Below are 26,972 nucleotides of genomic sequence, written 5' to 3' on the forward strand. Positions count from 1 at the left end.
CCCCCCTGCCCCAGCTCACCTCGTCTCCGTCTCCACCTTGCTGGGCCTGAGTGCGAAGCCGCCACACAGCTTCTCTTCCCTCCAAGGCTTCCTGTGCGAACAGCTGATTAGCAGGGGGAGGGGGGAAAGCGAGGCGGGGCATTCAGGGGAGCAGGCAGAGCGGACGGCTCACCTGCCCCCCCGCCACTGCCTGCCCTCTCACTTCCTCAGCCCCCACCCTCACCTGCTATTGTGTCCTACAGGAGGCCTGTGATATGCAGGGGGTCAGATTAGATGGTCCAATGGTCTCTTCTGGCCATAAAGTCGACTCATTTCTGAAAGACTGAGTGTAGCATTGGGAGCAGCATCTGATGTTTCCCTGTCTAGCCGGCTTGCTGCCTAGAACGAACGCTCCTTGAGTGGGGTGATCCACAGGGAGTAGCTCAAACCTGCAAAGTGCCTGGCCAGGGGCAGGACATTAGCCCAGCAAGGGAGGGGTGTGGCAGTGACATCACAAAGGCCTTTTGCAGGACATCAGCCTATTGGTCCAAGGTGGTGGGGAGGTGGTGACCTCACAGAGAGATGATGACATCAGCCAGGCAGGACAGGGGTGAGGGGCCAGGGAAACCTCAGAGACCCCTGTGGCTTTGCTTCAGCAAGTCTCCTTCTCCAGGTCTCTCTTTGAGGACTGAGAGAGTATTCGGGTTCACGGACGTGAGCGCCAGGAGGAACCTCTTTCGAGTTTTCTCCTTCCCCTTTTAGTGATTTTACTAGAAAACAGCCATCCCTGTTTAGAAGGTAAGAGCCTCCTGGAGGTTTGAAACCTGTTCAGTCTGATCCATCTGGTGACAGGTCACTTCCCTTCTCTATACCTCAGGCTCCTCCCCATCTGCCCAATGGGAAACAGGGACAGTTCTCGAACTCTGGGCAGTCGTGAGCCTGAGTGAGATAAGGGGTGATAAAGCCCTCTGTGAAGGAGAAAGGGGCGTTTCAGGGTGTTTAGCACCAAGGAATTCTAAAGTTTGCTAAAATGTCTAATTTGTGGAAACAAGAAATGGTCAGGGCCAAACTTTTTAACCACTGCCTTTTCTAAAGCCCATTCAGGGGTGTGAGTCCCTGTCTTTTAGGTACCTGGGGTTCTTTGCCAGCAGGAGAGAAGAGGTTCCTGCCTCCATTTTTGTGGCCGTAACAAACCAGGTGTTGTGCCTCAGTTCTCGTCTGAGATCCCTGAAAAAGAACATCTTCCCATCCATGAACAAGACAGGACCCATTTTTAAAAGGGGAACAAAGAGACCCCTGGGACTTACAGACTAGCCAGCCTCACTTCCACAGCTGGAGAGATACTGCAATATATTCTTAAACAATCAGTTTGTCAGCAGCACCTACAGGATAATTTGGCTCTTAGGACGAGGGAGCATGGATTTGTCAAGAACAAATCATCCCAAACCAATCCTCTTTCCTTCTTTGGCAGGGTTCCGGGCCTAGTGGAGGTGGGTAAACAGTAGATGGGATCTATCTCGGGGTTACTAAGGCTTTTGGCACAGTCCTGCAGGACATTCTCACAAGCAAATGAGGGAAATGCGGTCCAGCTGCAATCAGTGTCATGTGGATGCAGAACTGGTTGAAAGCCCAGACTCCAAGGGCCCTTCTCCATGTTTGGTGCTGCCCAACGGAGAGGGTGCACCTAGTGGGTCCAGCAGGGATCAGTCTGGGGTCCGGTACTATTCAATAGTTTCATGACTGATTTGGAAAATGGAGTGGAGAGCCTGCTTCTAAAATGTGCAAACTGACACCAAGCACTTTGGAGCACAGGATTGGAATCCAAAACACCCTTAACAAATTGGAGACTTGGTCTTCTTGAGCCAAACCCCATGGCTGGGCCCCTCTCTCTAGACTGGGCTGAAGTGAAACCCCAAAGCCAGACACTCCTCCTCCTGGGCCGTGCGCTCTGACCTTGAATGGTCAGATGCTGCTTAGCGCTGTCAGAGCAGCTTTGGCTGGGGGATTCTCCCAGCACTTTCCAATAGCGGGAAGGTATTAAATCCCCATTTGCCTGCTGGGGACGGAGCCCTAGAGGGGGGAGCAACTTGCCCAAAGTCCCACCGGAAAAGGAAAACAACCAGCAGTGGAACCAATAGGGGTGTCAGGGTCTTGGAGGCGCTGTCACCCCCACACTAGGGTGGTGTTATGCATCCCCTGCGGCTGGCTGAGTTTCTCCGTCCCTTGGCAATAAGATAGCCTAGAACCCCAACCAGGGTTATTCTATCTGCTACCCAAGATCCATAAACCTGGAAATCCTGGATGCTCCATCATCTCAGGCATTGGCACCCTGACAGCAGGATTGTCTGGCTATGTAGACGCTCCATCATCATTCCACACAAAGATGGACTACAAGCCGTCAGGAACAGTATCCCCGATAATGTCACAGCAAACCTGGAGGCTGAACTTTGTGACTTTGTCCTCATCCATAACTATTTCACATTTGGGGACAATGTATACCTTCAAGTCAGCGGCACTGCTATGGGTACTCACATGGCCCACAGTATGCCAACATTTTTATGGCTGACTTAGAACAACGCTTCCTCAGCTCTCGTCCCCTAATGCCCCTACTCTACTTGTGCTACACTGATGACATCTTCATCATCTGGTCCCATGGAAAAGAAAAGCCTTGAGGAATTCCACCATGATTTCAACTATTTCCATCCCACCTACAACCTCTGCCTGGACCAATCCACACAAAGAGATCCACTTCCTGGACACTACTGTGCTAATCGATGGTCACATAAACACCACCCTATACCGGAAACATACTGAACGCTATACTTACCTACATGTCTCCAGCTTTCACCCAGACCACATCACACAATCCATTGTCTACAGCCAAGCTCTAAAGTACAACCACATTTGCTCTAACCCCTCAGACAGAGACAAACACCTACAAGATCTCTATCAAGCGTTCTTACAACTACAGTACCCACCTGCTGAAGTGAAGAAGCAGATTGACAGAGCCAGAAGAGTACCCAGAAGTCACCTACTACAGGACAGGCCCAACAAAGAAAGGAACAGAACCCCACTAGCCGTCACCTTCAGCCCCCAACTAAAACCTCTCCAGTGCATCATCATGGATCTACAACCCATCCTGAAGGACAATCCCTCACGCTCACAGATCTTGGGAGACAGGCCAGTCCTTGCTTACTGACAGCCACCCAACCTGAAGCAAATACTTACCAGCAACCACACAACAAAAACACTAACCCAGGAACCTGTCCTTGCAACAAAGCCCATTGCCAACTCTCTCCCCATATCTGTTCAGGGGACACCATCATAGGACCTAATCACCATCAGCCATGCCATCAGGGGCTCATTCACCTGCACATCTACCAATGTGATATGTGCCATCATGTGCCAGCAATACCTCTCTGCCATGTACATTGGCCAAACCAGAGAGTCTCTACATAAAAGAATAAATGGACACAAATCAGACATCAAGAATTATAACATTCAAACACAGCCAGAGAACACTTCAATCTCCCTGGTCACTCGATTCCAGACCTAAAAGTCGCAATATTACAACAAAAAACCTTCAACAACAGACTCCCACGAGAGATGCTGAATTGGAATTAATTTGCAAACTGGACACCATTAAATTAGGCTTGAATAAAGACTGGGAGTGGGTGGGTCATTACACAAAGTAAAACTATTTCCCCATGTTTATTTGTCCCCCTACTGTTACCCACACCTTCTTGTCAACTGTTGGAAATGGGCCATCCTGATTATCACTACAAGTTTTTTTCTCCTGCTGATAATAGCTCACCTTAACTGCTCACTCTCATTATAGTGTGGATGGCAACACCCATTTTTTCATGTTCTCTGTGTATATATATATCTTCCTGCTGTATTTTCCACTGTATGCATCTGATTAAGTGGATTTTAGCCCATGAAAGCTTATGCTCAAATAAGTTTGTTAGTCTCTAAGGTGCCACAAGTACTCCTCATTATTTTTGCAGATAAATTAATGGAGGTTAAGTCCATTAATGGCTATTAGGCAGCCTGGGTAAGGAATGGTATCCCAAGCCTCTGTTTGTCAGAGGGTGGAGATGGATGGCAGGAGAGAGATCACTTGATCATTACCTGTTAGGTTCAGTCCCTCTGGGGCACCTGGCATTGGCCACTGTTGGCAGATGGGATATGAGGTTGGATGGACCTTTGGTCTGACCCAGTCTGGCCACTCTTCTGCTCTTATGAAGGGAGGGGCAGAGCCCTCCAACAGAGTTTCTGTAGTGTAGTGGTTATCACGTTTGCCTAACACGCAAAAGGTCCCTGGTTCAAAATCAGGCAGAAACATGATGGCTTAATTTTTCCCAGCTCCTAGTGGCCTGTCCCTGCTGTTGTAGGAGCAGCAGTGATTTCTATGCTCAATAGGTCTGTTATACTTCCCCCATTCCCATTTTTGTCTCCTCGCCCTCTCTGAATGCCTGTGAAGTGGCTTTCCCCCTCCCTCTCTCGCTCCCTCCTGGAATGCTTGTGGGATGAAGGGCTGGTTGAACAGCTGGAAGATCAGAGGAACTCCTAGATAGACAAGGTGTCTGGGACTCTAATTAGGCAGCGATCACACACCCAGAGCATGGACACTGGCTGAGGTGGAGTGTGACCCACCAGATGCAGCCAAGTCATCTCTAGTCGCAGGCCATGAGGAGCAGGTCCTTAAAAGGGGAAGGGGCCCTGTGTTCAGGAGTCACTCACAAGCTTGTACCTCCAGTGAATGCCCTTCGCCCGGACCGCCTGGCCAGTGGTTCGCTGCATTGCAGTTCATTGTGCCTCAGGAAGACTTACCTTCATCGCACTGTCCATCACGGCGCTGTGGGACACTTACCTGGCAGAATCCTGTGCCTGCCTCTTGGCTTCCCAGGGGTGGCTACTTGCAGCCCAGGAGAAGAAGGATGGTTCTGGTGAAAGGAAGACAAGCAAAGCACTGGGAGGAAATTTGGGTGTGGGCTCTGCGCTGGGGGTGGGGGTGGGGTGCAGGAGGGGTGGTGCAGCTCCCAAAGTGACCGGTATACACAACCCTCCGGCAGCAGCTCCTAGATGAGTGGGGCCAGGGGATCTCCATGTGCTGCTCTCTGCAGGTGCTGCCCCCAGAGCTCCCATTGGCTACAGTTCCTGGCCAATGGGAGCTGCAGAGTTGGTGCTCGGGGCAGGGGCAGCACGTGGAGACACTCCTCCCACCCCAGGGGATGCTGGGACATGCCAGCCACTTCTGGGAGCGGCATGGAGGGACAGAGGCAGAGTGGGCAGGGAGCCACCTTAGTGCTGCTGGCACATCTCTGCACACCCGTTGTGGGGGGAGGGGAGCAGAGGGCCTCCATGTGCTGCCTGGGGTAGGGGCAGAGCACGGAGCTGCCTCCCCTCCCGGGTCTATTCCAGGAGTGGGTGGGTGGGGTCTTTTGGCCTGCAAGGTGCAGCAGGTCAGACTAGATGATCACACTGGTCCCTTCTGACCTTAAAGGCTCTGAGTCTAAAAGGGAGAGGGAAGTAAAGGATTTAAAAAAAAAATAAACCAAGCATTGTAATACCAGGATGACTCCAACTGCTCATTATATAGTCCCACCCCTTTCTTCCTCCACTGGGTGTTTAATGACCTGTTGGGATTTGGGACACTGATTCTCTCATTCCATTGATAAACTGAAACAACGTGACTGAAATTAAACCAATTCCTAGTGGAGGAATCATCACATCAGCTGGGAATTGAACCCAAGTCAACTGCTTGGAAGGCAGCTATGCTCACCACTATACCACCAATGCATCTGGTGAAAGTGTCTGATTTTTCACACTTGGTGTCTGGTCACCTTACTTCTCAGCATGAGGCAAATGTCTCTGTGGTCTCTGCCATTCATCGTGGGGAGTTTCCCCACTGATAACAGTTCTTGCTGGGTTGGGAATGGGAAAGAGAAGAGGCCTTTATTCTGTTTCATTCCTCTCCATTTTCTGTTCCTCCCCTTCCCTTCCAGGGTCCTCCCTTCCATTTCAGACTGTGCAGTGACACCCTCCCTTCACCCAGGACTCTCGAGCCTCTGCAGCAGCACGATCCCATGGGATCCTCAGTGACCAAGGGTCTTTTCCAACTTCCAGGAGACCCAGCTTGAGTCTAAAGGAAGCTCTGTTCCTTCCTGGGGATCCTCTCTCCCTTCCTGGAGATCAGGATCATGAAGCCTCTGCCTTGCCTCCTGGGTCTGAATTAATGTCCCATTTCCCACTATCTGCTCGAAAGAAACAAATGTTTCTAACCCAGGTGAGCAGCGTTAATTCAGCTGGAATCCTTCACTCACATTCCTTAGGAGATACAGACTCTCTGTGACACAGACTGACTGGGGTTCATCTCTGCATGTCCCCAATGGGGAAGGAAAGACACTGAGGGGGAAGGAAGAAGCTGGACAGAAGGAGTCAAATGGGGCTAGACCAGAATAGGACATTTTCTGCCTGTTAAAATGTACTAGACTCTAATTGCTTAAAACAAAACAAAAACCCACCAGCTTCTGTTTGAAACCATCAGCTTTTCACAGAGCAGCCAAAGTGGTGAAGCACAGACACACATAACCACCGACAGCCCAAGTTTGTCTAAGAAGCACCTATAGTGGCTCATGCAGGGGGAAATACAGCTGTGGGTGTGAGTTCAGGCCTCACCCAGAGCATTGGTTTTCATTAGCCACGGAGCTTCCCCTACTTGCTTTGCCCAATTCACATGGAAAGTGCCATAGGAGGGTGATGAGAGTAAATTCTAAACTCTGAAATGTGCAGGTTGGCCCAGAGATTGGAATAAGGGGTTTGAAGAGAAAAAGCTCTAAGAGTATAAAACCAGACAGTCTCCAGGGGCAGGTACGGTACAACGCCTCAACAGGGAGCCATTTGGAGGGGTTCACTCCCTCTGTTCAATGTCCTGAGAGGTATTTGAAGATGAAGATAACACCATGGCTAACAGCTGACTGGCACGTCCTGGGTTAAAGAAAGGGACCTGGGTTAATAGTCTGAAGATTTGTGTTACCGTCACTGTCTGACCCCCCTTCAGTGCCGAGCAGGTGTGTACGTTGCTGGGTGGAACGCACAGACTCCTGCAGAGCAGGGGCAGCTGTTTCCATGGCAGAGAGCCTGGCACTTAGGAGACTTTCTACACTTGCTGTTTTGAAGCAATTCAGTAAAATAACGGTGGAGCTACAATGTCTGGTCCAAAATTTCAGCCCCCCTGGTGCAAAAACGCTATTTTAGGATCTACATCGGAGGCTCCCGGCACTAGGACACCTGGCCAGAGAGCTCAGTGGGGGCGTAACAGCTGCTGACTCTGAGGGTCCCGGGCTAAATCCACTTGCAGGGGAAGTGTTTTGATTTATTTGATGGCTAATGAGCACCAGCTACCAGGGGAGAAGCCCTGAGAGTCGCTGCCACTCCAGCTGCTGCTGGGGCAGGGGGGAGCCCCAGGGGGCCAGCTGCTGCTCCTGCCACCCAAGAAGTGCTGCCAGAGGCCACCAAGCTGTGGCTGCTCCTGCTGCTCTCAGGACCGCTGGTCAAGTGGTCCCCGGGCCAGCCGCACTGGCCGCTGCTTGGGCGGTCCCCGGAGCCAGTTGATTGAGTGGCCCTGGAGTCAGCCACTGTGCCCACTGCAGAAGTCACGGAGGTTGCAGGAAGTCACAGAATCCGTCACTTCCACCACCTCCGTGACAGACACGGAGACAAACCCCTCCCTGCTGTGACTGCAGTTCCTGGAAGGAAAGAGAAGAACAGAAAGTGACGAGAGAAAGAAAAAGAGAGATTCCCTGTCACCTCTCTCCCTGCTGCCTCCCCCCTTGTATTCTGTAACCCCATCTCACTGGGTTCCCTGTGCTGGTGCCATGGGGGTGACACTAGAGTTCTGGGGATTTGGGGGGGCTCTTCATTTCTCAACATTTCACACAAATTTGTCTTTGGGCTGAAATTTCTCCTGTTAGGCCTCACAGTCAGAGCTGTACCCCACCCTGTTTGCGGGGGGGTGGGGGGGGGAAGAGGGGAGATGTAAATTGCAGAGCAGGCAGAGAAGTCGCCCATAAAGGGTCATATTGATCTGGTGACTGGTTCTGACCGGGGTCACACGTCCTCTGACACAGGCTCATGTGCAGAACATGGGAGCTCTGGCTTGTCCTAAATGCTGTAGAGTGTGAGTTCCTGGAAAGGACAGGGGAGAAGGAGCAAGAGGAGAAAGGCAGAGACATTGGAGACGAGGAACTGGGGGGAGAAGAAGGAGAGAACAGAGAGACAATAAATGATTGAAGCAGAACAGGTGTCCCAACTCCATCTTGCTCATCACAGGTGTTCAGAGAGACAGGTAGTTTTCCAGTGTCAAGTCTGATCTTTGATTCTAACAATGTGCATTGAAATATCAAGGGGATCTCCACATACCTGATCTCTTCCCCCCTTCCCTTTTTTAGTATTAATTTTTATTTTGACGTGTTTGGCTTAACCGTGATCGTCTCTTTCCCCACCTGTATTGCAATTTGGGGTTTATGTTTATTTTGCCTCCCTGTTGTTCATGTCATTATAATTATAACAGCAAAGGAATCTGCAGGAGCAAAAACTGACTCAAAACTTCATTTCCCCATCATGCCGGAACATCCTACAAGCAGCTCACGCAGCTGGAATCATAACACGCAAGGCCAGGGGATGGGAGATGCAGGTTTCCAAGTGTTCTGTCTTTCTCAGATGACACATTCCAGCCCCTTGTGTGCCTCCATCCTGTATGACCTGCTGGACTTCGACACATTTATTGTCTCATTCTATAGATAATGTGATTGTAACACAATGTGAGTGAAATTAAACCACATCCAGATGAGGAAACAGAAAAGAAAAGCCATTATTGCATTGGCTGGGAATCAAACCCAGGTGAATTGTTTGGAAGACACTTATGCACACCACTATACCACCAATGCAATTGGCAAGAATAGCTTTCCTGCAGGCTCTGTGTGCTGGCAATGGGGTGACATATGACCATGGAGGTAGTGAGCAGGGTGGTTGGACTGGAAGCTGCCTGACAGCTGGGAGCAGAGTTACCATCCCAGAGTGACTGAAAGGGGGCAAAGGTGAAAACAGATCTCACTGGGAGCTGGCCCCACACCTGCCCCGCCCCTAGGAGAGGGCAACGGAAGCTCAACTTCAATCACAGAAAAATCTTCCCTGAGAAGGAAGGGGACAGCTTGTTTTAAAGACCAGGTTTGTGTTTGTTCCTGCTACATACGGAGGGGCTGGGTAGTGCTGATTCCAGCCCCCAGACTCTGGGAGGATAAGGAACAAATTCAGGCTGCCAGTGACCTGCAGGAGGGAGATGATCTTTTGACAGTGACGGACGCCTCGTCCTAAAGGCCTTTGTCTGCCCCCTTCCAGTGACTGTTTGGCACAGGAATGCAGCCCCCACTCCTGGGTCTCTCCTGGGGAAATAATGTTTCTGTGCAAAACACCAAAGCTTTTAACAGAAAAGAAGAAAAGGAAATGGCCACATGATGGGACTAGGACACAAGGAATGAAACACAAGATCGTTCTCCCATGTGCATTGACTTTTAACCTTGTTTGTGGTGGTGGTGTATCCATGTTGGTCCCAGGGGTCCTCTGGGGCGCCGGGCATTGGCCACTTTCGGGAGAGTGGGCTAGATGAACTGGTCTGACTCAGTGTGGCTGTTCTTATGTTCTAACTGCTGGTTATGGAAGAGACGACCTTCCAGGCTACACAGAACTGAAGAAGGGTACTGGGTTAGCTCCACAGCTTGTCTCTTTCACCAACAGAGGTTGGTCCTCTGCAAGATCTTACCCTCACCCGCCTTGTCTCTCTTGGACTCTGAAAAGTGTTTTCTCTCCACTCCCCTTGGAGAGACGTTAAGTTTCCCTTTGGGCAACTATCAGGCTGAAGCAATTGTATTGACTGTGACACTAGAATTGAAGATTTAATATTATAAATGACTCTAAACCTGAGGTTCTGGTTTTCACATTGGTTTTTCTAACTCCGTTCCCAATGCTCTTCTAGAAAGGCCTCCAGGATGCCTGCCCAGCCCAGCAAAAGTGGCCAGGAGAAAGCCCACACTGCTGCTCTTTCAGGTACTTGAAGGCTGCTATCAAACCCCCTCACTCAGTCAGTCCCCAGGCTGTGGCAGTGCCTGGGATTCTTCCGTCCTAAGTGCAGGACTCTGCACTTCTCCTTGTTGAACCTCCTCAGATTTCTTTTGGCCCAATCCTCCAATTTGTCTAGGTCGCTCTGGACCCAAACCCTGTCCTCCAGCGCTTGGATTCTTTACATGCTTTCACAGAGCAAAGAGCACATATTCCATGATTTCATAGGGCAGAGTTTTGTGCTATCGGGAGCTTTCCCTGTGTGGATTTGACAGGTGGATCAACATAGAGACACACTGTGACCCTTCTCAGGGTGCTGAGGACTGTGAGTCTCCTTGTTGCCACCTGCCACAAGGAAGAGGGAGTTTTGCATTTGGCAGCTGGATGTTAGTGACCAAACTCACCAGCCTGCTGGAACTCAAGGACCCTCCTCTGAGCTACAGCAGCCACCTTAACCCTTGAGTTCCTTCAATGTGTCCCCCTCTGGGGTCCAGCCCGGATCACCAGATACCTGGTGAAATCCCAGATCCTCTCTTCCCCAAGTATCCCAGGTTACTAGTTTTACTGTGGACCATTGCTACTGTATCTCACACAGCACTTGAGTACAGTTATTGAACAAGCAAAAAATTTATTTCACAACGGATAGAGATTTAAACAAACAAATGTGAGTGATGCAAACCAACTGTTACCAACTAAACAAAGGCAGAAAGTGATAGAATAGAAAGGCCAGCACAAAAAACAGAGAGAGGAACAATAAGATACTAAAAGGACAATGGTTGGAACTCTCCATTTCTCTCAGTCTTTGGATTGATGGGTACTAAAGCTGTAGCAACAGTTGAGGAACCAGGGTAAATTAAATATAAGGTTTGAGCTGCTAGTGAAGCATTTTCCACACTCACGGCATTCCTAGGGGCTCTCTCCTCCATGGATTGTTTGATGCCTAATAAGGTGCGAACTGCGATTGAAGGTTTTCCCACACTCACGGCATTCGTAGGGCCTGTCCCCTGTGTGGATTCTCTGATGTACAGAAAGGGCTGAGCTGTGAGAGAAGGTTTTTCCACACTCACTGCATGTATTTTTTCTCTTTCGCCTGAGGATATCCTGCTGTGTTGGGGTTTCCATGAGGATCTTCTGAGTTCCCCAAGAAGAAATAAATTTATCCACTTTCTTCCCTGGCTGCTTTCCTTGATCTGTTTTTGGTCTGTGCTGAATCTCCCAGGATTTTCCCTGCTCATGACTCCTGGACACATTCCTTTTCCATCGTTGAGATAATGCTCTGTTTTTACCCACTGGCTCAACATTTTCAGGCTGAGAATTCTGCTCCTCTTTCTCACATGCCTTTGCATCACCTGCTGTGATAGAGACAGAAACATCAAACAGGGATGGAAAGGAGAAGACCAAACAAAAACAAGTGGTGAAGACAGGTGAAATAAAAATCAGGAGCTGAACTCCCCCAAACTCTTCCCCCAAATAGGAGAGAGGAGGGGGATGAATTCAGCCTTCACATCCCATCCAAATACGCAGGGGGAAGGGAGGAAGCTACTGCCTGGTGTCTGCTAGGATCTATAGGAAGCCATGAGCTATATTTACCCTGAGGATACGACCCCTGCTAGGGATAATAATGAACTGAGAGACCTCCCCAAGGGCTTTGTTGGGCATCCCAGATGTTTCCTTCAGGCACTTACAGATTCTGAGGTGGTTTAATGTTTCCTCACCTGTGCAGGGAGATCTCAGGATCTCTCTTTCCTCTGAACCCTGGAGGTCTGAGACCCATGGCTCTTCCCCTTGTTCCAGCTGGGAGATCACATCACGCTGGAAAACTAGAAACCTTGCTCAGATGAAAGAAAACAAAGGAGTTCAGTTGATTTCATAAGACTTGGGCATAAAAAAAATATTCTATTCATTTAACTTCAGTGCTTAGTGTGACCTGGTGGGCCAGGGGCAGTTCTCACTGAAAATGCCAAGATCAGGGCAGGCTGAAAAAGGGAGAGCGGATACCCAAAACTGCTGGTTAACACTGAAGTTAAACTCACCGACCAGTCACAAACTGTGCTTCTGATCCCCCACACGGGTAATTGAGAAGCTGAAAAAAGAAATCACACGGCCCCCTTTATTCCATCCCAGTTCTCTGGCTCCTAATCAGCAGCGAGGTCCAATACAGTGAGAGGTTATTTAAAAACTCTGCTCACATAAACAAAGTGTTCCTCTGACCCCAAAGCGTCAGCCATATCACCAGGTCAGTATAGGTTTGGATATTACCCAAAATTCCATCCTTCCAGCCAATCCTTTAACATCTAAACTAAAGGTTTAAATGAAAGAAAGACAGAAAGAAGTTAAATGGGAAAGCAGTCAGATACATTCCAAAATGGATATATCAGGTTCTTAGCAGTATTGGTGAGTTGCTGGCTTGAAAGTCCGTCTGGAACACATCCACAGTTTGGATGGGTCATTCACTCCTTTGTTCCAGGGTTCAGTTTGTAGAGAAGTTGCTCCAGAGGTAGGAAGGGGGATTGAAGACAAAATGGAGATGATGCAGCTGCCCTTTATATTCCTTTTGCCATGTGGCCTGTACTTCCTGTGTTCCAAACACAAGATTCACAGCACATGGCATGGAAAAGCCTTGGAGTTCTCATTACACAGGCATACCCCGGCATGTCTTGCTGACTCAATAGGTGTATCCCCTTGGTCCTTTCCCTGGGCTCATTGTACAGCTGATGATCGTCAATGGGCCATCAAACAGGCTAGACAGTGTTGATCCCAATATGTCTGGGGGTGTCACCCAGAAACACTGCACAAGTCTGGAAATACAGATATACCCTACATATCTATAACTCACAATACAAAGGTGATACAAACATAGAAATAATATTATCATACTTGGCAAATCATAGCATTTTTACTGACACCTTACATGGCATATCTAGCACGATTCATTGCAATTTTATCAGATTATATTATTATTTTATTATTAATACCAAAGAGTCTCACAATTCCATACAGTGTCACACTTGGTAAAACAGTGAATTTCCAGGACCACTTCCCCAGGTCCTTGAAGATGCTGAACACTATGCTTATAAGGGATTGAAATACCCACATATCTGCTGGGAACACACACACAGACACTGTGTCACTGTGCTCACTCTTCTAGAAAATCATGATCAATTTTGTACACAGTATGGCTTGTGAGGTATCATTTGAAAACGCATAATCTACTGAATATTATCCTCCTGTTAAAATGTGTAGTAACACTGTATGTAAAGTTATGAGATTTTACAGTATGAGATTACTGAAAAAGTTACAATTCTGGGGAACACCCACAGACCAGTTCCTCAGAGACAGCAAGGCAAACAGCTGGTCAAACAGCCATTCTCCTGTAGGGGGAAGGTGCGAAGAAGACATTTACATTCCATCACAGGGACCTCTTGAAGCTGTTGTGGAAAACAACCACACGATTGATTTTGAATCAGCTCAGCCTGAGGTTCTTTTCTTAGTTAAAAGTGTGCAGGGGGCGACAGCTATTGGAATACTGTCCCCTGAGCTAAAAATCACAGAAGCCTTTTAAAGCTTAAAACCCCAAACAACGACACACATGTTGCACGTTAATTACCTTATTTGGAATATATTGCAAAATATGATGCAAGCAATGTTGGAAATAATTAAGAAAGGGATAGATATGACAGAATATATCATATATCATATTTGTAAAAACAGCAAATAAATCCATGATAGACCCACATCTTGAATACTGCATGAAGATGTTGTCGCCCCATCTCAAAAAAAGATATATTGGAATTGGAAAAGGTTCAGAAAAGGGCAACAAGGGGTATGGAACAGTTATGCCAGACCTAACCCCCGGTTTCACTTGAGCAAACAGGAGCTATTTGACACTGTGTGATACGGCTCCTGTGCTCTGTTCCCAAAGTGTTCTGCAGCAGGGGAGGGTCTCTGGTAGTGTGTGTGTGTCACTGGCATATTGGGGTGATGCTGAAACAGGACAGAGTAGAGGTGGCATCATGGGGCTGGCATGAACCTTTTCTCTTCATTTCCCCTTCCAAGATCCGAGGGGACAGGAACCCTTACCCAGCGAGGTCACAGTCTCATAGTTCTGCTGCATGACATCCCAGTAGAGGGCTCTCTGAGCGGGGTCCAGCAGAGCCCACTCTTCCCTGGTGAAATGCACAGCAACCTCCTCGAAGGTCACCGGCCCCTGAAAGAGCAAGACTCCAACACTCAGGACCTCTTTCCCCACTCACAGCCCCACTATTTGTGGCAGAGAGGAGCCAATCAAATGGAAGCTCCGGGTGGATCCCACTCAACAGAGTCCCACCCCCACCCCGCTCAGCGTATCCAGCAAATACCAAGGTGAGGGGACGAAGAGAGAGCCCCTTGTCTCTCCCAGCAGATCCATCACACACCTACTGGCCACTGACCGATAGAGGAGATGGAAACCCTAGCAGGGTCCAGGTAGAGCTCCCTGGTAGGAAGCCCAATAGCCTCCTCATTGTGAGAAGCGGGATATGAAGGGAGAGGCAGCTCCAATAAGCCTGACTCATGGGTGCCCCCTTCATATCTCACAGCAGCCGCTGGTTAGTGAGCTCAGGCTCCAGCCCTGGGAGTCTGGTCAGTTTGACTAGCTCCATGGAGGTGGGCTATTTTCTTTCTTCACACATTAGGGCATTTCCACCTCCGAACCTCCTGGGTCTGTTCCTAGAATCTAGGCCACTTATTAAATAACTCCCAGCAGGTTTGCCACACCCTGGCCTCCTCCTTTCCCCACCCTGTGCATTTCCTGCCCCGCTCCAACCTCCAAACCAGACTGTGCAAACCTTCCCATCTCCGGTGTATTTGCTCTCCCTCTCCTCCAGCAGGAACCCACCAGCAACCCCCCGATAATCTCTACCTGAGTTGGCTCCACTGCAGCCATTTCTCTTCCCTGTCCCACGCCAGGCTGGGATGAGCTGGAGCAAAACATGGACATCATTCTGCAGCCTGTCTGGGGGAGAAGGGCAGTTGTGGGTGTTTCAGAACCAGTTTTAGTTAATTTCACATCAGAATTCCCCCAGGCCCTTTCCCTGCACACAGACACCCTAGATCCTGCCATGCTGGGAAATGCTCAATCTGTTTATTACAATGTAGACCTGGCCCCTCCTGCCAGCTAAGCCCAGACACATTTTTAACCTCCCTTCTCCCTCCCCTCACCCCCTAACAAAGTCTCTGAACACAAGGCTAGAAACCAAAGGAGTCACTGTGGGGGATCCCTCGGACACTGACCCCATGGCAGCCACACCCCAGCAGAGGGAATATGGAGTCAGGAACTGGCTTTTCCTCTGTCTGATCCTTGTTTTGTCCACTGGAAAGTGGTTCTGCCCAGGGATGCAGCAATACATGTGTCTGGGTGGACTAGAGAGCTGGAAATTTCTCCCCCCTCATTTCTCCCAGTGCCCCTTTCAGTCTCTCCTTCCCCTGTCCTCTCTCCCTGCCCCTCTGGCTGGGACAGTCCCATTCCTGGGGGCTTTGCTCTCCCATGGCTGGATTTTCTCCTGGCAATTGCTACTCGGAGGAGAAATGAGGAGGGGCTGTTTGTGCAGAGTCACTTTCTTGCCAGTCCCCAGCACTTTCCCTGAGGTCTGTCAGTTACCTGGAGACTCTGGCTCAGAATTTAGTATTAACAGGGCCCAGGGCTGCAGCAGCTTTAATTCAGGTCACTTCCCAGCACAGAATCCCGCTGGGGGAGCAGCAGCTGCTAAGCCTGGTTTCCCAGATCACAATGGAGGCTGCAGCGTCTGACCCAGGAAGCTGAACCCCAGTATCCTGAGCAGAGAGGGACAGAGCGTTTGAGCAGCTTCCCTCCTTTAGCTCTCTGGGGAGAGCAGCTAATGAGAGCCCCTCCTCACAGGGAGAATTGCTGATCTCATTTGCCGCACTGTCCATCTGGAGTCACTCCTTGTCTTTCCATACAGTGACTCTGGATTAACAATGGTCTCAATGAAACCAGAGTTCAGAAAGAATGAGTCCAGAACGCTGTGGAAGAGACCATTGTGCGGCAGTGCTGACCCCCTTCCCACCTCCCTCACCCCCAGATCCAGGACAAGGACTGGACAATCTAGGACAATGGAACTGGAAGTTCCTGCAGTTTTCAAGAGGGGAGAAGAGCAAAAATCTGTGATTTCACCTCACAGTGTCTGATAAGTGGCTAGAAAGTTATCACGGTGACTGGGCCTGGCCGAGGAATGTCGGGCAGTGCTTGGAGCCAGGGTTCTGGCATAAGCTAATCAGGGAGAAGAAGAGGGGTCAGGAGCAGCCCCTAGAGCCCCAGCCAGCCCCCCCCCCCCCAGATATTCCCTGGGACCCAGCTCCCAGAGTCCCTGGCCAGGGACCTCAGATACCCCTCAGAGCCCCACCGGCCAGAAACCCCCACCAGACCTTCATTGCCAGGTTGGGAATCCGAAAAGGTTCCCCCCACCAAGAGACCCCAACAGCCAGAGACCCCCCAAAAGGGACCCCCACTGGGAACTCAGTCCCTCACTGCCTGCCTAGGATCCCCCCCCCGCCCTCCAGCAGGATCTGCCCTGCCCTTTGCCTGGCACCCCCTCCTCCCCCCTGCGGGATCCCCTGATGCTTTACAGGGGCACCCCCTGGCCTAGCGCCGGGGATTCTCCCCCACACACTCTGTGCACTGGGCAGGGCAGCGATCCCAGGAGTCTGCGGGGGAAGCCCAGACAGAGCCCCTGGCACAGCACCAGGCTCCCTCTAACCCCCTGTCCCGCCTCCCCAAGAGACGCCCACCCCGGCTGTTCTGCAGCCACCAGGCCCCCAGCGATACCCACCTCCAGGACCCACAGCCTCAGGGCTGGGCACATCACACCCACCCCCTGAAACCCCAAATCTCCAGAACCCACCAACCTCACTAGGGTACCCCCTGCCCAGCCACCCAGAGGCCTCCCCCACCACAATCCCCCTTCAGGTGCTATCTCCCCACACAGCCCCACCCCCACCCAGCAACACTGTTACCTCACAGTGCCTGAGAAGTGGATAGAAAGTGACCACCGCCCCCTGCTGGCCAGTCACACAGGCAGAGGGAGCCCTGGGGGATGTCTCTTGAACAGGAGTATGGAAGGCCTGGAGGGACAAAATAGGTAAGAAATGTCCATGGCCTGTCACTAGGAAATAATGGCCACCCTGGATCCACCCCAGAGGTGGCTACATCTTAGCACTGCCCAGTCACCCAGAGGCCACCAGATGATGCCAATAGCCGGGGGCAGGATTTCTCTGGGCTACTGAAATGTTTCAGGGGGTTGGTGCGTGAGCTCAGCCTTGCATCCATCCCTGATGTTTCATGGACTAACAGCAGCAGCGTAAAGAAAGAGCCGAGCCAATATCTCACTCTCAGAGGGGAAGGTGGCCACGTCCCCTCTGTGACCTCCAGGGGAATAAGGCAGCGCTTCAAAGGAAAACGTTAGAAGTGGCAGGGGAGAAATAGGAAAGGAAAACGCCCCTTTTCTCAGGAGATACAAACTCGACTCCCTCCTGTCTCTATCACCAGTGGATTTAGCCTCCCTCCTTGTGAGCTGTCAATAAAATAAAGAGGCAACAAGGTGGTTTGGCACAAACAAAGGTCAGTGTAGTCAGGATAAAGGTACAGAAAACTGGGGGAAGAAGGGAAAATGCAAACTTAATGAATCCAATCAAACAGCGACTGCCTTTGGGAGCTTAACACTCAGGCCCAGAAACCCTCCCTTGGAAACCGGAAAACACTGAACGATGTCCCAGCACAGAAACCTTTCCCCCCTGTGCAGGTGCAGCGGGTCCCATGGGCCGGCGCGAGGCCCAGGACCTTCCACTCGCCGGCTGGTTTAGAGCCGTTGAGGAGGAGCACTGGGGAGTCCAGACGACGGGTGGGTTTCGTCGTTGCTGGCAGGGAGGCCCTGTGGGAGGCTGGACACCAGGGATGCAGGACGGCAGGAATGGGGGTGACAGGCCTCCTGTTCCTCAGTCTCACGGCGGGACCGAGGGGGTTCATCACTCTCCGGCTCGGGAGCGCTGGGAAGACCCGACCGTGGAGGGGCCGTCGCTGGGGGGGCCGGCCCCGCGCAGGCGCTGAGCACGTCCTTATATCACTTCTGTGGCGGGAAAAGTGCTGAGGAGATGGAACGCTGAGGGCTGGTTTTGGCGGGGAAAAACCGGTTTGGACTGGTTTGAGCCTGTCCCCTGATGGTAAACAAGTCCCCTCTCAGAGATGGAGTCCAGGGGTCAATAGTTCATATGCTCCAGATTGGATCTTATTTTAAAGCCAGTGATTTAACATAAGAACATAAGAAAGGCCGTACTGGGTCAGACCAAGGGTCCATCTAGCCCAGTATCTGTCTACCGATAGTGGCCAATGCCAGGTGCCCCAGAGGGAGTGAACCTAACAGGCAATGATCAAGTGATCTCTCTCCTGCCATCCATCTCCATCCTCTGATGAACAGAGGCTAGGGACACCATTCTTACCCATCCTGGCTAACAGCCATTTATGGACTTAGCCACCATGAATTTACCCAGTCCCCTTTTAAACATTGTTATAGTCCTAGCCTTCACAACCTCCTCAGGTAAGGAGTTCCACAAGTTGACCGTGCGCTGCGTGAAGAAGAACGTCCTTTTATTTGTTTTAAACCTGCTGCCTATTAATTTCATTTGGTGACCCCTAGTTCTTGTATTATGGGAATAAGTAAATAACTTTTCCTTATCCACTTTCTCAACATCACTCATGATTTTATATACCTCTATCATATCCCCCCTTAGTCTTCTCTTTCCCAAGCTGAAGAGTCCTAGCCTCTTTAATCTTTCCTCATATGGGACCCTCTCTAAACCCCTAATCATTTTAGTTGCCCTTTTCTGAACCTTTTCTAGTGCTAGAATATCTTTTTTGAGGTGAGGAGACCACATCTGTACACAGTATTCGAGATGTGGGCGTACCATGGATTTATATAAGGGCAATAATATATTCTCAGTCTTATTTTCTATCCCCTTTTTAATGATTCCTAACATCCTGTTTGCTTTTTTGACCGCCTCTGCACACTGCGTGGACATCTTCAGAGAACTATCCACGATGACTCCAAGATCTTTTTCCTGACTCGTTGTAGCTAAATTAGCCCCCATCATGTTGTATGTATAGTTGGGGTTATTTTTTCCAATGTGCATTACTTTACATTTATCCACATTAAATTTCAATTTACTTCATAAACATCTTATTAACCAACTAACTGAACATATTGAACAGTTTATACTTCTCACACCTAACAGTGTTTGTCCTCCAGATGTGTTTACAGGTGTTGAGTTGTGGGGGAGAGAGGCCAATTCATGTCTCTACCCCCCCTTTCATAGTTTCTTCCAACTGGCTAGGAAGTACCTTTGCTAGGATGTGAGTCAAGCAGTGCCCATTGTCGCTGTGCTATCTCGGAGAAGTCTGCATTGTACACGGTTCCTGGGACAGTCCTTGGGAGTGTGGATCCCTTTAATGGGCCAGCAGCGAGTCTGGCTCCTCCATTGTCACACCTGAAAGGCTGGTGGTGGGCATTTCCCAACCTCATCTCAGTAACACACACGGAGCAAAACTTCCCAGCCAATGCTACACACACAATCCAACACAATATTAAGGTTCAACAGACCAAGACTTTTGAAATGATACCTCACCAGGCAGACTTTGTACAAACCGTATCATCATTATATGAGACTGGTGAATATGGGGCTTCCAGGGTGCTGCTCTGAGCACAGCGAGCCGCCCCTGGGCTGACATTGCAATGGAGACGTACCCTTAGAGTCCATCTCTCCTGGGATAAAGATGGCAGCATGGCTGGCCTGGACCATCTGACGTGGGCTCATGAAGCTAAAGCTGAGAGGCTAAAAACTGTGGTGCAGATATTTGTGTTCACAATGAAGCCTGGGTTCGGAAACCCTCACCCCTCGTGGGGTCTCAGAGACTGGGCTCAAGCCCATCTGTCTGCACTGTAATTTTATACTCTTGCAGCCCAAGCCGCAGAACCCTGAGTCAGCTGACCCGGGCTTTGCGACAGGTGTCCTGGGTGTGTTAATCGCAGTGCAGACATAACATTAGGCTACGTCTCCAGTGCAATGAAACACCCACGACTGGCCCGTGTCACATTAATCAGGGTCATGCAGCTTGGGCTGCAAAGTTGCAGTGTCCGTGTCTCGGCTCAGGCTCAGTCCCCTGCTCCAGGAGCCCAGAAGGTTGGGAGGGGGTTTAGCAAGTGGAAATGGTAAAACCGCAGGGGAGTATTACCCTGGACTCATGGCGTTTCTCCATTGGTCTGTCTGCTCTGGGGCAGAGACAGAAACACGTCCTGCTGCTTTTGTTATTTCAAAGGGCGGTTTAGGATTTTCATTCTCATACTCGGTGCACAAAACAGGACTCAACCCTCGGCATAAACTAAACAAGCTGCCCACAGATTCTGGCAGCCACAATGAGCATTTGGTGTGAGAGCTCAGACCTGACCCTGTCCCAGAGGGACAGGGTCGTCTGTGAGGGGACTGGACCACTGACCTATCAGCTCCTAACTCCCAAACTTACAGTAACTATCATCAGTGCCTGTGAGTGTAATTTAAACCATAAGAAAAACCACACTAGGCTAGACCGACGGTCCATCTAGCTCTGAATCTTGTCTTCTGACAGTAGCCAGTACCATGTGCCCCAAAAGCAACTCAGTAAGGTACCACTGGAACTTGAACCCAGGATGTCCTGTATACAAAACAGTGGTTTTAGCCAGCTAAGCCATGGTGCCTACAGTTGCTGAAGGGGTCATGTCTGCACACACCTGACTCTCTGCCAACCTCCATCTAGGCCTGACAAGCTTTGCTGGTGTTTGGATTCAGTAAAGCAGAGGAGCAGGTGAAGTTTTACTCCCAAGGTTCTTTGGACAGATCTACACTACAAAATTAGATCGGTGTAACTACATTACTCAGGGGTGTAAAAAATTTACCTCCCTAAGCAATGCAGTTATATCAGCCTAACCCCGGTGCAGATAGTGCTGTGTCAACAGGAGGGCTTCTCCCATCAGCATAGCTTGGGGAGGGGCTTGGTTAGTGAAGATGAAGAGAATAGGTGGCCCATGGCTCTTGCATTTGGGGAGGCTGGGTGTGAGCGCTGGAAGCTCCCTGGAAGTGGGGGGCCCATTGGTGCCCAGACCATGGCACTGCCCCCCACCCTTCTCCTCTCTCTGAGGCCCCACCTGTGCTCCCCCCTTGCTCCTATTTGGCCACTTCCCACCCCCCGCTCTTCCTCTTTGGCTGAGGACTGCTGAGCCACCTTTCGCTCGCTCCTCTCCTCCCCCAAGGCCTTCCTGCCTCCTGCTCGTGCCTCTCCACCCCCTACCACAAGGTCTGCCCACCAGCCGCCACCGCTCTGACCCGTCCCTGCAACCCACCCTGCCCACCACCCACACCTCTCTGCCCCTCCCCTGAGACCTGCCCTGCCCACTGCCCCCACCTCCGAGACCTGCTCTGCCCACCGCTCGAACCTCTCTGCCCCTCCCCTGAGACCCACCCTGTCCACGTCTTTCTTCGGTCGTCTGTTGTTATTCCATGAAGCATCAAGAATGGAATAAAAAGCTGAGTTTACTCCAGGGTGAGGAAACAAAGAAGCCACCAACCCCCCGGCATTGCTGCTTTAGTTAAAGTGTTTAGTTAAAACAGCTATTGAATGTCCTCCCTATGCCCCTTGTGTCACCAGAGCACGTCCACGCTAGCAGTTCGTGGATGGCAACAGAGAGCAGTGCACTGTGGGCAACTATCCCACTGTGCAACTGGCTGCAGGGTGTTTTGGGAAGGGTTTGCAATGCCTCACGGGCTGGTACAGCATCACATGATGCAGGTTTCTCTATCCCACCATTCCACGAGCACCTTACTAGATTGCCAGCTGCTTTTCAACTGCGGTGTGCGTGGCGGGGTAGAGACTGTTTGTGTTCTGGGGAGAGACAGTGTGTGTGCTGGGGAAGAGTGAGTGTGTTGAGCTAGGTAGGAGCGGATCATTATTACCCCTACTCGAAAGAGAGAGAAGCTCAGGCTGAGAAAGGAGAATTGACTTCTCTTAGGTCACACAGCCAGTCAGGGGCAGAGTTGGGAATAGGACCCAAAAGCCCTGATTTTCAACCTAACCATCGGATCTTGAATTTCATACACAGAATGACCTGAATAAAGTGCTCACAGATGAGCTCCAGACCAACAACAGTGGACACGAATTATTTAGCAAGTATTTGAGGAGAACTGCAACATTTGAGAGAATCATGAACTGCTCAGAGACCATTAATGTAGAGAAGCAGCAAAATTCATCAAACATAGAACTGGTTCTGACTTATTTCCTTGGTCTTAAAAGAGACCAACAAGGACCTGAGTCTCCTCCCTGTCAATAACCCCCTGCTCAGCCAATCAGGGTAGAGACTGAGGACGGGAGGCGAAGGGTTCTCACCAGAGAGCCCAAAGGATGGCCCAGGTCAATGGTGGGGATCACTGCCCGAGCACTATTTCAGTCCCAGGTGTGCAATAAAATTCTGCCTATTTAAGCTCGTGTTTTCCATCCCTAGAATTCAACTGTCACCAGATGGATCAGACTGAACAGGTTTCAAACCTCCAGGAGGCTCTTACCTTCTAAACAGGGACGGCTGTTTTCCAGTAAAATCACTAAAAGGGAAGGAGAAAACTGGAAAGAGGTTCCTCCTGGCACTCACGTCCGTGAACCCGAATACTCCCTCAGTCCTCAAAGAGAGACCTGGAGAAGGAGACTTGCTGCAGCAAAGCCACAGGGGTCTCTGAGGTTTCCCTGGCCCTTCGCCCCTGTCCTGCCTGGCTGATGTCAGCATCTCTCTATGAGGTCACCACCTCCCCACCACCTTGGACCAATAGGCTGAGGTCCTGCAAAAGGCCTTTGTGATGTCACTGCCACACCCCTCCCTTGCTGGGCTAATGTCCTGCCCCTGGCCAGGCACTTTGGAGGTTTGAGCTACTCCCTGTGGATCACCCCACTCAAGGAGCATTCGTTCTAGGCAGCAAGCCGGCTAGACAGGGAAACATCAGACGCTACTCCCAATGCTACACTCAGTTTTTCAGAAATTAGTCGACTCTATGGCCAGAAGAGACCATTAGAGAATCTAATCTGACCCTCTGCATATCACAGGCCTCCTGTATGACACAAGAGCTACTTTTGGGGCAAACACATTCCAGAAAGGCATCTAGTCTTCATTGACTGACATCAGGAGATGGAGAATCCACCACTTTTCTTGGTAGCTTGTTCCTGTGGTGAATCATCCTTACTGTTGAATATTTGTGCCTTAGTTGTAATATGAATTTGTCTCTTTTCACCTTCCAGCCATTGGGTCTTGTTATGCCTTTCTCTGCTCCATTCAAGAGCCCTTTAATACCCAATATTTTCTCTCCATTAAGGCACTTCAACACTTCAGTGAAATCACCTTTCAATCTTTTGATAAGCTAAACAGGTTGAACTCTTTCAATAGCTCCCTAGAAGGCATTTTTCTCCAGCCCTCAGAACATTTTGGTGGCTTTTTGCTGCTCTAGTTTCAATTTCACAATATCTTTTTCAAATGAGGACACCAAAACTGGAGGCTATTCCAATATCAGTCTCACTGATGCAGTGTCAGCTCCTGTGATGTTATTGACATGATCTGTAACTGTATAGATCACCATTGCAACCACTGTTCTATATTTGCAGCCAATATTGTAGAAAGGTTGTCGTGTAAGGCAGGGGTCCCCAACCTTTTTAGGACCATGGACCGGTCATGCCTGCGGGCGGTCCAGCTGAGCCGCGCGACCAGCGAACCGTCCGCAGTCATGCCTGCGTGAGGTCCACCGGAGCCAGTGGACCTCCCGCAGGCATGACTGCGGAGGGAGCGCTCGTCCCGCGGCTCGGGTAGACCTCCCGCAGGCACGCCTGCGGAAGCTCCACTGGGTCGGTTCGTGGCCCGGTTTGTAAGAGGCCGCGGACCGGTACCGGACGGCGGACTGGGGGTTGGGGACCCCTGGTGTAAGGGATCTATGGAGAGGTTCTGATTGGCTGATTATAATGATGCTATCTCTAGATGTGTATCATTTTTTGTAGTTGACGTTATTAATATTGGCTCTATGCTGTCTGTATTTCAAACTTGTGATATGCTTCTGGGGAATACCCCGGACAAGTTTGTTGCCGGCCCAGAGTGCCCGAGTGGGGGGGGCAACAGTGGGGTTCATTGCCCGGTGTGCGTAGCACTAATTAACACACCAGGGTGGAGAAGCAAACCAAGTTTATTTGAGCTCAAATAAGGTGCAAGGGAGAAAAAGCAATCTCAAATCCTGCACACCCACACGCAGGCGGGGTCCCAGCATTTATACCCCCCCTTATTTTCCCCCTTCTTCCCTCCCTCCCCCTTGCAACAGTTACACTTAACACTATAATGTAGCTTGTTAGAACTGTTCTCATTCCCATGTTTATCTATGGCCTTCACAGCACAGACACATGCAGACTTTCCTCCCCCTTCTCCCTCGTCTTACTGCCGCTTTTTGCTGTTTCGAGCTATACTGCAGCTGCAAGCTAAGAAAGCTGACAGTTACACATTTTGCTTGCTGTTTATTAGCATCTTAGGCTGGTTAAAGTTCACAGCATGGAAGAACTTTGGTTCACTCAGGCCTAGAGTCACAACTTTGGTTCACTTATGCCTAGGGACACCAACAAGTTGGTGTCAGTTCAGCCTAGCCTGCTTGATGGACCATTAAGGACCATCTGCTATACAATCGACCCACTGAGAGAAGGCAGATACGCCTTGTGACTCAGCAAGGTATGCAGGGACCTGCCTATGGAGAGAACTCTAAGGTTTTTCTGTGCCACGTGCTGGATAGTGTCCTTGGGACAAAGAAAGCAAAGACCACATGGCAAGAGACTATAGAAGGCTGATGCCTCGTCTCTATCTTGTCTTCAATCCTGCTTCTTACCTCTGGAGGGACTTTGCTACAAACTGAAGCTCTGTACAAAGAACTGAATGACCCATCCCAGTGGGGGATGTACTCCAGAGACTTGATTTGAACCTGCAGTTTATTCCATCACCGCTACAAGCCTGAACCAAGAACTTTGCCATTACTGGATGTGAAAGGTTAAAATCCATGTGCATTTCATATAACAACCTGGTCTATGGATTGTGCCACCTCTTTTCCAGACCCGAAGTCAAGAGTATGGTCAAGGGACCAGAAGCCTAGCAAATAGTGACCAGCTAAGAGAAAGCTGGGGTAAACAGAAAGCTAAGATAGGCCTGGTCAGCAAATTGCCAGGTGTTGGAGCTAAGAACTAAATAATTGTGTCTTATTCAGAGTTGCAGATTGAGCAAAGAATCCCTGTTCCTATTGTGTTAGTCTCTTCTGTAGGGAGACATTTTTCCCACAGAGCCAACCTTGAGTTTATGAAAAGTTGGCACGTCAGTATAAGATATGGCATCCTTCCACCTCCCTTCCCAGGGACCAATGCCTGCCTTAAGACACACAGAAAACAATCTTTATTGCCATATACTTTCACTCTTTCTTTGCTTTAACCCCTAGGAATGTACCTGTTGGACAATCAAAGGCGTTGCTCCATTCCTATGGACCCCAAATCAGAATTCAACATATATATTTTATACTAATAACATATTATCAAAGTATTAATAAAATGTTAACTTGCTAACTTGAGACCATGGGTGGAGACATTATGTAACCTGTTAACCATTGGCTACTGTGCTATCTTGTCTTGCTGCAAAACCTATCCCGGGGTTTGGAACTGCCTACGCCGTCACTTTCCCCCGCCCGTGGAAAATCTATATATTCTATTGTAATTAATTAATTGTGTCTCTGAGCCTAATAAGCCCACTCCGCCAGCGCGGTGTGTAATAAAGTCCTATTCTTGACCTCTACACGATGGAGATTTGTGTCCTTCACAGATACCTGCTGAAGAAAGAGGAGATTCAGCATCCAGCTTGGCTGAATGTCTCCCCTCTCTCCACAGCTTGGTGACTTTTGAGGAAATGGAGAAGACTGCCTTTGCCTAGCTGTACATCGCTTGCAAAAGAAACACGTCTTTTTGGTGACAAGAGTTGAAAGGAGCCATTAGACAAATGTGGAGACAGGAAAAATGTCCCCCAATTGAACTGGCATCTGTGGATGCTGAAGCCACAACACAGAGCGCTAAACACTATATGAGAACGGCTGGTGTCAGAAGAGTCTCTACCAAAGCCTTTCCCACAGCAGGGGCCTCTCTGTGGTAGTGTGATGGCTGGTAGTGTGATGGCTGCAGGCAGTGGAGAACTCCATTTTGGCATCTCTTTGTCGGTGAACATCTGTAGTGGCTGTTTAAAGGTCTCTGGATAGTGATCTTTGGGAAGAGCTGGCTGAAGTGACTTCCTAGTAACCAGGAGATCCTGGCTTGGCCTGCCAGTTCTTCCTTGCAAGTCTTGAGGGAAATGGGGAACGTCTGTAGTTTGGAATTTGCAGGTGCTGTCCTGGACCATCAAATGGAACAGTTGCAAGTATTTTCTTGAGGCAGGCACCATGGCTTAGCTGGCTAAAGTACCTGTCTAGTAAACAGGAGATCCTGGGTTCAGCTCCCAGTGGTGCTTTGTTGTGTGGCTTTTGTCTCCTCTGCTCACATTTTCCTGTGTCTTTCCAGGAAACAGAAGAGACCTCCCTTGGTATCCAAGTAATTGCTTGCTAAGGAAAAGGTTTCTTTGGAGAGAAACATTGGAAAGAATCAAATCACAAGCCTGGAGTTGATGAAAAGGCTGCTATGACTGGCATTAGCATGGTGGTTGCTTCAACTGCAATTGCTGCAACACAAGAGCCTGCGCCACACGTCCTTGTGATTCGCTGAGGAT

The 26,972-nt window shown here is 49.9% G+C and overlaps 3 non-coding genes across 3 annotated transcripts; 2 read left to right on the forward strand and 1 right to left on the reverse strand.

Annotated features, from left to right (window-relative positions):
• Positions 1–4,250: 4,250 nt before the first annotated feature.
• On the forward strand, positions 4,251–4,323 carry TRNAV-AAC. The gene has a single exon. It is a non-coding gene; the product is annotated as a tRNA-Val (tRNA).
• Positions 4,324–5,709: 1,386 nt separating this feature from the next.
• TRNAG-UCC lies at positions 5,710–5,781 on the reverse strand. The gene has a single exon. It is a non-coding gene; the product is annotated as a tRNA-Gly (tRNA).
• Positions 5,782–26,643: 20,862 nt separating this feature from the next.
• On the forward strand, positions 26,644–26,717 carry TRNAT-AGU. Its single transcript has one exon. It is a non-coding gene; the product is annotated as a tRNA-Thr (tRNA).
• Positions 26,718–26,972: the final 255 nt, after the last annotated feature.

The sequence above is a fragment of the Mauremys mutica genome, unplaced genomic scaffold (assembly GCF_020497125.1).
Source record: "Mauremys mutica isolate MM-2020 ecotype Southern unplaced genomic scaffold, ASM2049712v1 Super-Scaffold_100273, whole genome shotgun sequence".
Classification (NCBI taxonomy): Eukaryota; Metazoa; Chordata; order Testudines; family Geoemydidae; genus Mauremys; species Mauremys mutica.